The sequence below is a fragment of the Emys orbicularis genome, chromosome 4 (assembly GCF_028017835.1).
Source record: "Emys orbicularis isolate rEmyOrb1 chromosome 4, rEmyOrb1.hap1, whole genome shotgun sequence".
Taxonomy (NCBI): Eukaryota; Metazoa; Chordata; order Testudines; family Emydidae; genus Emys; species Emys orbicularis.
The window spans coordinates 153,683,713-153,694,672 of record NC_088686.1 but is presented as its reverse complement, the minus strand read 5'-3'; the positions used below and the strand labels follow the sequence as shown (position 1 = coordinate 153,694,672).

The window sequence follows — 10,960 nt, the reverse complement described above, 5'->3', positions numbered from 1 at the left end:
CCTAGAAACCGCGTCCCCTGCTGAGACTCCGGGCTGGGGGCTGGAGCGGAAGGTGCTGAGTGTGTAACGCTTGTGCCAGCAGCTCCAGGTGGCCTTTGAGGACATCGCTCTGTATTTCACCCGGGAGGAGTGGGAGCTCTTATCCCAGCCAGAGAAGCAGCTGTACCGGAGCCAGATGCTGAGGAATTACTGGGCCCTTGTTTTCCTTGGTACGGACCCATTTCCCTTCTTTTATTCACAGCTGTGAAATGTCTGATTCCTTCAAGGCCTCTGCTGCCATGTGCCACCCAGCAGCCAAATGGTGGCAAATGTCAGCCCCTTTCAGGCTGGCTTCTTGTTAAAGGACAACTCAGGGCTACAAAGTCTGGGGTTAATCTCTGTGTAACTTGTTTATTACATACCTCAGTCCGGCACAGCGGTGGTAGCAAACAGCATATGAGCAACAACCTCTTCCAGGAATCCCAGTCCAGCCACGGAGGGCAGCAATTCTGCCTTAAGAACTGACTCTAGTTAGACAAATAAGTTAGGGAGAAAACTCCCCTGCTGCTTGTAATAGCTCCCTATCCCCTCCAAAAGACCCACTTAATCAGATGCATGAAGTGGAAACTTAAGTGGGCAGATATACACATGCAAAGATGGGTGTGTTACTATGTTTATGCCTATATAAATTTGTTAATCTTTAAGGTGCCACAGGTCTCCTTGTTGTTTCTTCTAAGGAAGGGTTATTTCATTATTCTCCTGCCTGGGATCTGTTGCACTCTAGTCTGAAGCAGCGACTGAGAGCAGTGTCCTGTCATGCTAGGTGCTGTGCAGCCACACACTGACCGAGATCGGGGCCCTGTTGTGCTGGGCTGCACCAACGTATAACTGAGTCGCTGCCCCCAACACTTCAGTAATAAAACTGATTCTTTCCCCCCCGAAACAGGCTATTCAGGTTCTACACCAGACTTAATCCACCGGATCGAGGTAGGGGAGGCTGAGCTCTGGATCCGGGATGCTGAGGACTCCAGGGAAAGCTCTGGGCCTGAGAGCCCCTCTCCAGGTGAGTCATAGAAGATTAGGGTTGGAAGAGACCTCAGGAGGTCACCTAGTCCAATCCCCTGCTCAAAGCAGGACCAACCCCAACTAAATCATCCCAGCCAGGGCTTTGGCAAGTCAGGCCCTAAAAACTTCTAAGGACGGAGATTCCACCACCTCCCTAGGTAACCCATTCCAGTGCTTCACCACCCTCCTAGTGAAATAGTGTTTCCTAATATCCAACCTAGACCTCCCCCACTGCAACTTGAGACCATTGCTCCTTGTTCTGTCATCTGCCACCTCTGAGAACAGCCGAGCTCCATCCTCTTTGGAACCCCCCTTCAGGTAGTTGAAGGCTACTATCAAATCCCCCCTCACTCTTCTGCAGACTAAATAAACCCAGTTCCCTCAGCCTCTCCTCGTAAGTCATGTGCCCCAGCCCCCTAATCATTTTTGTTGCCCTCCGCTGGACTCTCCAGTTTGTCTCAGGGCAGGATCAATCATGCCATTTTGTAGAGCAGGTCTCAGGCACTTGTAGCGCTTCACTGTAATGCTCTAAAACTGCCCTGTGTTCCAGGCAGCTGCTGCTCAGGGCGCGGACGCACATGGGGGCCAGAGGAAATTGTCCTGTGGGCCACAACTTGGAGTATCCTGGTGTATGGGCTGGGTGTGAGGGAGAGGGGGTGGGATGGCCTTTGTCCCATCCCCTCTCCTCCTGCTGTCTCGGTGGCACAAAATCGTTGTCACTGACATTGCTTCAGTGTCAAGGCTTAGCACAGCCCTCAGCCTTAACGCGTCTATGACTGTCTGTAGCTCAAAGGCCCGCTGGGTGGCACCATTCACCCCTTCCAGCTCAGCAGTGCCACGGATCAGGTTGCAAAACAAGACAAACATGTTTTTGAGGTTACATCACACAAACCCTGAGTGACTTGGCATCCCCTCAACCCCCTTCCCTCACCCCCGCCCTGCAAAAAACCCCAACCTTCTTGAGAATTTTAGTTTAGTTTTAGTTTTGCACAAAGTATGAAACAAACATCGGGCCCAGGAATAAGCTACATTGTGCTAAGCAGCTAACTGTCCACATGAGGGGATTTTAGCCCCTCAACTTAACTATTTTGAAACCAGTATTGTTAAAACAGCACAAAAAGTGGGGAATAGGCCTCGTGCTGTAAAACAGGAGAAAGTGAAGAACCAGCACCATGTAAATAAAAACCTCTGATTGAAATGAAACCAAAATCAGATTGAAAACAAACCATGGACCCTGTTTCAACTGCCTGAGCACCGAGGGGCCCTAGTCCTGGGTCAGGGCACTGCCTGGATCCTGGGCAGTTTAAACATAAAACAAGACCCAAGAGGCGCATGGCACACATGGGAGCAGGCGCTAGGTGCTGCACAAACAACATAGGGTGGAAGCAACATGAGTCAGGCTGCAGATTTTCACAGCGTTTTGTCTCCAAAATTACAGCGCAGTTTCTGTACTTTTAGTTAAAGTCACAGGTCACAAAATTTACTGTGACTGCTTGAAGATTTTTAATAAAACCTGCCCCCCTCCTCACCCTGGCCAGGGGCACTTGCCGCCCAAAGAAGCACGCTCCCCGCAGCACTGCAAGCCTAATCCCAGCCCGGTGCAGAGTGGTTGGGGTGGGCTAGAGTGGATGTGGGTGGCAATGCCCTTCACTGAAGTTTGTCCCTTTCCCCCACCATCATGACTGGGGGCGGGGGCAAATCTGAGTGGCGCTGTAACCCCGCAGGCCAGGTCTCAGTGCCCGGAGCGAGGCATTGGGTCCAGCCCTGGGGGACAGGAGCCGCCATTGCAGGCAGAGGTTCACATCCCCAAAACAGTCACTGAGAAATGGGGAAATGGCTCCGTCTGTGACATTTTTCCTTCCTTGACAAACCTGCAGCCCTAATGATGAGCTAACACCGGAATGGCCTCTGCTCTCTCCAGCAGGGCACGGGATCCCGGGAGAAACAAGGGGACAGTCTGAATGTGGGGAGAACACAGAAGAAGAGCAGGATCCCACAGCCCACACGGGGATCAATATGCTGGATACAGTCCATCTCCTGGGTAGACTCAGCCAGAGACTCCCCATGGGCCAGCGTCCCCACCAGTGCATCGACTGCGGCAAGAGGTTCAGCAACCCTTCTGCACTGAAACAGCACCAGCGCACGCACACCGGGGAGCAGCCGTTCCGCTGTGCCAACTCTGGTCAGAGGTTCAACAGTGCCAGCACACTGACCCAGAATCAGCGCATGTGCATCAGGGAGCAGCCGTATCACTGTGCTGATTGTAACAAGGGTTTTGCACACAGCTCAAAGCTGAGAGTACATCAGCGCACGCATACTGGGGAGCGGCCATATCGCTGTGCTGACTGTGGAAAGGCCTTTGCGCAGATCTCAGATCTGAGATCACACCAGCACACGCACACTGGGGAGCGGCCACACTGCTGTGCTGAGTGTGGCAAGGGCTTTGCATCGAGCTCAAATCTGAGTAGACATCAGCGTACACACACTGGGGAGCGGCCGCACTGCTGCGCTGACTGTGGCAAGGGCTTTGCACAGTTTGCACACCTGAGAAGACACCAGCGCGCACACACTGGGGAGCGGCCGCACCGCTGCACTGACTGTGGCAAGAGCTTTGCAGAGAGCTCAAAGCTGAGAACACACCAGCGCACGCACACCGGGGAACGGCCGCATCGCTGTGCTGACTGTGGCAAGGGCTACGCACAGATCGCACACCTCAGAATACACCAGCGCACACATACCGGGGAGCGGCCGTACTGCTGCACTGACTGTGGGAGGTGCTTTGCAACGAGCTCAACACTGAGAATACACGAGCGCCTGCACACAGGGGAGCGGCCGCACCACTGTACCGACTGTGGCAAAGACTTTGCACAGAGCTCAACCCTGAGAATGCACCACCGCATGCACACCGGGGTGCGGCCGCACCACTGCACCGACTGTGGCAAGAGCTTTGCAGAGAGCTCAAAGCTGAGAATACATCAGCGCGTGCACACTGGGGAACGGCCGTATCGCTGCACGGACTGCGGAAAGGGCTATGTACAGATTGCACATCTCAGAATACACCAGCGCACGCACACCGGGGAGCGGCCGTATCGCTGTGACGATTGCAGTAAAAGCTTTACCAATGCCAGTGCGCTGACCAAACATCAGCGCGCGCACACACCGGGGAGCAGCTGTACCGTTGTGCCAACTGTGGTAAGATGTTCAACAATGCCAACAAGCTGACCCAGCACCAGTGCATGCACATCGAGGAACGGCCATTCCAATGCAGAAAGAGTTTGCACAGAGCTAATACCTGAGAATACACCAGTGCATTCACAGCGGGGAGCGGCTTTACAGGTGTGCTGACTGTGGCAAATGCTTTGCTCACTTGGGCAACCTCACCTGGAACCAGTTGACTCACCAACGCCCCTCTGCCAGCTGGCAGGCCTGGCACAGTGCCAGCAGAATCAGACCAGGGAGTGGTCCTGTCCCCATGATGCCCAGCAGAGACTGTGTGGGGCAGGGAATGGGACTTAACTGAGCAGTGTGGGGAAGCGCAGACAGGTGGGGGGATTTTAGAGTACATGGTCACAACCTGCTTGCATTAGGGACCCCTGCATCTAGGTGGGGTCCAGCCAGGGGTCTCTCTGTCAAACTGCCCCCAACACATAGAGCTGTGAGGCAGCCAGGACAATTCCCCTCCTCCCCGCTCCCCCTCATCTAGATGGGACTGAGTCAGGAACTTCCCCCCACACCTACCTCGTTTTCAGACAGGGTGATTCTTAGGTGACATCTGGAGATGGGATTTGCAGTCCTGTCTCAGCATGGATTGGTCCGAGGGGCGGGAGAGCCCGGTGCGTCTGATTGAAAGAAGCAACAGAGGGTCCTGTGGCACCTTTAAGACTAACAGAAGTATTGGGAGCATAAGCTTTCGTGGGTAAGAACCTCACTTCTTCAGATGCAAGGTTCAGATGCAAAGAAGTGAGGTTCTTACCCACGAAAGCTTATGCTCCCAATACTTCTGTTAGTCTTAAAGGTGCCACAGGACCCTCTGTTGCTTTTTACAGATTCAGACTAACACGGCTACCCCTCTGATACTTGATTGAAAGAAGACTCAGGAACTGCTCATGCCGTCTATTTTAAATAGAAATGTGATGAAGAAAAACTACGTACCTAATGTGTAACAAAGGTCTGTCTAACCAGGTGTTTCTTTGCTATTAAAGAAGCTGATGCATTTGAATGGTGTGTGGAGAAGCCAATGTGAAGTGTAAATCTAAAATAAACCAGCCCAAATGTACTAAGGCTTAACTGACCATGAGGCCTGATGAACTGTGTGACTGGCAGGGGTGCACAGAGAGTTTTGCATTACTCCTTGGGGAATTCTATGCCAAAAAAATAAAAATTCTGCACACCATATTTTAAAATTCTGCCTATTTTATTTTTAAAATAACCCAATATAATCACACTAGTTTTAATTATTTTGGTAATTTATTTCAAACTACCTATCAGCAACTATGTTTGTAACAATACAAACAACAGACAACAAAAAAGATTCAGGAAGTGATTTTTCACAAATAGATTCCTTACTCGACCTGTTAACACAGAACTTTGAGTAATAATTCATTTAAACTACAATATTGAAATGTATTTCCCGCACCCCTCAGAAGCAGTGCAAAGGCTTGGGGGAGCCAGGGGTAATGGAGAAGCTGAGGGAGAGGGAAGTAATTGCTGGGAAGGAGCCTGGAGTGAACTTTGAGAGTTGTTGGGTGTGGGTGGGAGAAGTATGGACGAGGGGGATTTGGTGGGAGAGGGGAAGAGTGATTGATAGAGACTTGGGAATCCTCCCATATGGAACCCTGGCTCACCTTTGGCCTCTCCTATTCAGTCAGGCACATCTGCCCTCTGTCCCCGTGTGTCCCTGCCCCGCTCCTTCACCTCCATGTGTCCTGCATCCCCACTTGCATTCTGCCCCTTCCTCAGTGTTACCTCACTAGCTCCTGTGACCACCCCCACCCAGGAGTCCTATATGCCCCACTCTGTCCATCTCCCCCATATTCCTTACCTCCACACCTGACTCCATGGGCAGAGCATTGTGAAATATCCTCTGACCCTCTGCCTGGCTGCTCCACCCATAAGCTAGCTGCCCCCTCTTCTGGTGCCACAGCGGCCCCTAGGGGGAAAAAGTGTAATTGCAGTGCTTCTCCATCACAATTATTCTGGGGTGAAAAATAATATGTGGAGCACATGTAGTTTGTGCTTGCGCAGGTGGTGCAGAATTCCTCCATGAGTATCGCATATGAAGTGACATCACTGATGTAATCATTGACATGTAGGGAAAAATCAAGCTCTGGTACAGAGGTGCGTAGAGCTGTTAGTGTTTTTTCATTAACTGTTCTCTCCTGTTAGCCATGCCCACAGACCGCGCAAATGAGTCAAATCACTGTATGTGTCTCTGGTGAACTACTCTCCAAGGACAGAGCCATCCAGGAGTGGAAAGAGACTTTCCATCAGAGGCGGATTTACAGTGAAATAGGGTTCCCTGGCACGGGGCCCCCCAACAACAGGGGTCCCCAGGGCTGGGCAGTTGTGGGGGCAGAAGCTTGGTCCTGCTGGATCCTGGGGTCCTGCTGCAGGCTTCGCACCCATCGGCAGCCAAGCTCCCTCCTCCCCCGCCTCTTCCCCACCTCCTCCCCAGAGTGTGCCGCGTTCCCGCCCCTCCCTCTCCCCCTCCCTCCCAGCACTTCCCCTGCCACTAAACAGCTGTTTGCTGGCGCTTAGGTCACTCCGGGGAGGAGCAGGGCCGCAGCATGCACGGGGGAGGAGGAGGAGAAGAGGCAGGGGAGGGGCCTTGGAGAAAGGGGTGGAATCAGGGCAGGGCGGAGCAAAGGCGGGGCCCCTGCACTCCCCCTACACATACCCCCCCAGCCTCCTGCTGTGAGCCGCTCAGGGCAGGGGGCTGCGAGCACCCCCACGACCCCAGCCCTGACTCCTGCACCCCCCTCACACACACCCAGCCCCCTGCCTTCCCTGACTCCTGCACCCCCCACATACTTAGCCCCCCCACACCCCATGCCCTGACTCCTGTACCCCCCCACATCCCCACCCTCACCCTGAGCACCAAACGGGAGCTCCTGCACATACACCCCCATATTCCCACCTGTACCCCTCGCATCAAATGGGAGCTGCCCCAGGTAAGCGCTCCACACCGCAACCTCCTGCCCCAAACCGGAGCCCCCTCCCACACCCTAACTCCTGGACAGACCCTTCACCCCAACCCCCAGCCTGCTCCTGCACCCCAATCACTGACTCCTGCACCCCCTTACACCCCCCCAACCAACCACCTGCCCTCCCTGACTCCTGCACCCCTCTCACGCCCCCAGTCCCCTGCCCACCCTGACTCCTGCACACATCCCCACCTGCACCCCTCGCACCAAACGGGAGCTGCCCCAGGTAAGCACTCCACACCCAAACCACCTGCCCCAGCCCTGAGCCCCCTCCTGCACCCAAACTCCTGGATAGACCCTGCACTCTAACTTCCTCCCAGCCCTGCACCCCCAGCCCTGAGCCCCCTCCTGCACCTGGCCAGACCCTGCACCCCAACTTTTTTTTTACATTTTTTTTATAAAGCGCTCTTATCCAAAGTGCTTTACAGTAGTTAGCTAACGGTACAAACAATATTTGGAAAGATCATTAAGTGATCCGCCGAGACTCTCAGCGATTTTCAAGTAGTCTGTGGAAAAATCGGTTAGACTCCAAGAACAATCAAGGTACCTCACTTTACTTTCATTTACTTCCTATTATTTATATGAGGAGGATGAAGAAAAAAGAATGGAGAATGGGGGCGGGGGGGCGATAAGAGAGACTGTTCTTTTTCTTGGCTGGGTCCCAAGGAGGGCCCCAAAAATGAAGCTGAGCACAGGGCCCCACTAACTCTAAACCGCCACTGCTTTCCATAGAGATTGTTCGAACTTCTAGAGGGAAATTTCTGCTAGGGATGTAAATACTGTTTAAACAGTTAACCGTTGAAGCGGCTGGGGCCCATCTGGCTGGTGCGGCCGGGGCTCGGGTCACTCTGAGTGGATGGTACTACTCCGGCTGGGCCCACTTCAGCTGGTGCTGCAGCTGGGCCCGCTCCGGCTGGGCCTGCTCCAGTTGGGCAGCGCTGCTCCAGCCAGGTGTCATGTCTGGGCCTGGTCCGGCCATGCGGTGCTGCTGCAGCCGGGCAGCACAGCTGGTTAACAGTTAAGGCGGTTAACTGGTAAGACTATGCTTACCGGTTCACCACTTTACCTTGTACATCCCTAATTTCTGCACACAGCTAAGGGTGCTGATGGAAAGAGCATGGAGTCATGCAAGTCTGGCCCAAGGAGCACAGGGCAGGGAGCCCATGGAAAGTAGCTTGTGGAGGTAGGTTACTGACTGGAGCTGAGGTTCACTCCATGACTCCACAGGTCTGACACCAACTGGGACGGCACAAAGTGTTTTACACAGGGATACTGGAGTTTTCCAACATTTCAAGAGGCCTCTGGGATGGAATACACCCTGTATCCAAACCCTACACATTACTATAATAGTCTTTGTACAAATTATGCCTTATAAGGTAGGTATCATTTGAAAACTAATAACTTACTGGCCAGTATTATCATAGTGAAATGTATGCAGCAACTTTGTATAAAAAACTATGAACATAAGTTAAAATTGCAACTGAAGTGTGTTTACCAGACACGTCTCGGGAGTGGGTAAAATTGTTTCTCGGAAACAAAGGAGATGTTAGCTGAGGTGTCATCAAAGCTGATAGGTCATCACCTATCAAGTAGCCATTGTTTGGAAAGGAAGGCAATCAGGAACAAACTGATCTGCATTTTAGCAAACAACATGAAACCTCTTCCCCACCAAAGTTCATGTCTCCCCACATCTAGGGGTCACTTTGAGAAAATTCTGCATTTCAAAGGGTGATTGAACTATAAAAGACAGGGGCAAAAACACCTCTTGTGATTTTTCCTTGTTCATCTCTCGTTATCACCTAAGAGGACAAACAAAAAGCAGCCCTTGGACTTCAGGAACTGATCCTCAGCTGAAAACGTGGTCAGCAATGCTACTGGAAACCTGTGGTAAAGGACTTCACTTTGCACCACATCTAGTTTGTTCAGTTTAGTACTAGGAACTGTTTTTATCTCTCTTTTTCTTGAAACCATTTCTGACTTTGATGCCTCATCACTTGAAATCTACCTGTGTGATTAAATAAATTTGTTTTCTTCTTTAATTGAAATGAAGTGAACTGTGTGTGTAACTCCATTTGGGGTGGGAAAAATGTATGTATCTTGATCCCCTTAGAGGGGCAATGGACCTGGTCTATCAGGACTGTCCAGGAAAAGGCTGGACAATACAGGCCACACATTTTGGGGAGGAAATCTGGGACTGTGTGTGTATTGGGATCACCCTGCAGTAATAACCAAGGCTGTGAAAGCCAGAGTGTGAGCTGAGCGTGGCTGGCAGGCAGCAGCTACACACAGACACTCGGGGTAAGACCGGAAGCTGGAGGCTGTTTGTGAGTGGTCCGGGTTGGGAGCTACAGCAGCAAAGCATTAATGGGCACCCAGGTTACAGGGCAGGCGGTGACACTGCTGCCCATCCGGTGTCTGGATTACACCCTGGATTGTGATAGCCTCATTGTCTCGTTGGACAATGAGAATGGACACAACTCCTATCCTGGCTGGATGTTCCAAGATTCTGCCATGAGTACAGGTCATTTCCTGATTGGCCCAGGCCAGCTTGCCCAGCAGAGTGACCAGACCGCACGATCCAACAGAAATGATATAAAATGTCCCATGTTGTTCAGCATGTCTCTTCCTCAAGTCACAATGTCTGCATGAAGGAGCCGTGAGTGGGACCAGCATTGCTTGGTCAGGGAGAGCACCCCCTGCTGGGTAACAACTTTAGTCTGGTTGCTGTCAAGCACCCTATTAACTCTGGCTTTTAAAGTCCGGTCTTGGGCAACCGCTGAGAAATCCCCGCAGAGAACAGGCGTATGGCTCACACACCTTGAGTGAATCACCTGAATGAACTCCCTCGCTGTCTCTAGAACCAGTCACTGCAACGGTGAAGCTGAGCTAGAGAAGTCACCTCCATGCCAGCTCCAACCGATATGTAGAAAAAAAAAGTCATTTTGTATATTTACATATTGGTTAATGAACCATATTTACATACTGGTTAATGAATTGACAACGTGGTGGTGTTAAGGTAACTGCTTCATATCTGAGTGAACACCCTCTGGGCGACTAAAATGGATGATGCGCAGAGGCGACAGGTAACGGTTGATAGTGGGGGAAGGGCACAATGGAAAGGTTCTGGTGGTGTGCTGCAGGGTTCAGGGCAGGTACTCAACACACAAAGGAGTTTTGATTTCTAGACCTACTTTTGATGTCATTGTGTTGGGTTGCCCTTCCCCCCCCCCCCCACAGGGTGCCACCTGATGTACTGGGGTATCACTGAGCCCACCTGTTCCACTAGCCTGGGCTCCCTTACCCTGTCCTGCTGGCTCAGACCCTCAAGCCTCCTTCGGCGCGCATGCACACACACACACACACACCCCCCTCTCTCTCTGAAATCAGCACTGCATGGGAAGGCTTCAAATAAAGAGTTGCCCACATAGGCGCTGACTTCGTGGGTGCTCTGGGCAGTGATGTAGCCAAGTGGAGGGAACAGGGGGAGTAATAAAAAAAAAAAAAGGCACCACCCACTGCGGCGCTTTTCCTGACAGGGCGGTGCTTTTACTCACCCGGCAGCGCTACGGGTCTTCGGCGGCGGGTCCTTCACTCGCTCCGCGGGTCTTTGGCGGCATTTCGGCGGCGGGTCCTTCAGTGCTGCCGAAGACACCCAGAGTGAGGGAGGGCCCACCACCGCAGACCCAGAGCGCCGCCGGGTGAGTAAAAATTGA

At 52.3% G+C, this 10,960-nt stretch overlaps 1 pseudogene; it reads left to right on the top strand.

The window, feature by feature from the left end:
- The first annotated feature begins 3,059 nt into the window (after nucleotides 1–3,059).
- On the top strand, nucleotides 3,060–5,437 carry LOC135877355 (zinc finger protein 135-like; annotated as a pseudogene).
- Nucleotides 5,438–10,960: the final 5,523 nt, after the last annotated feature.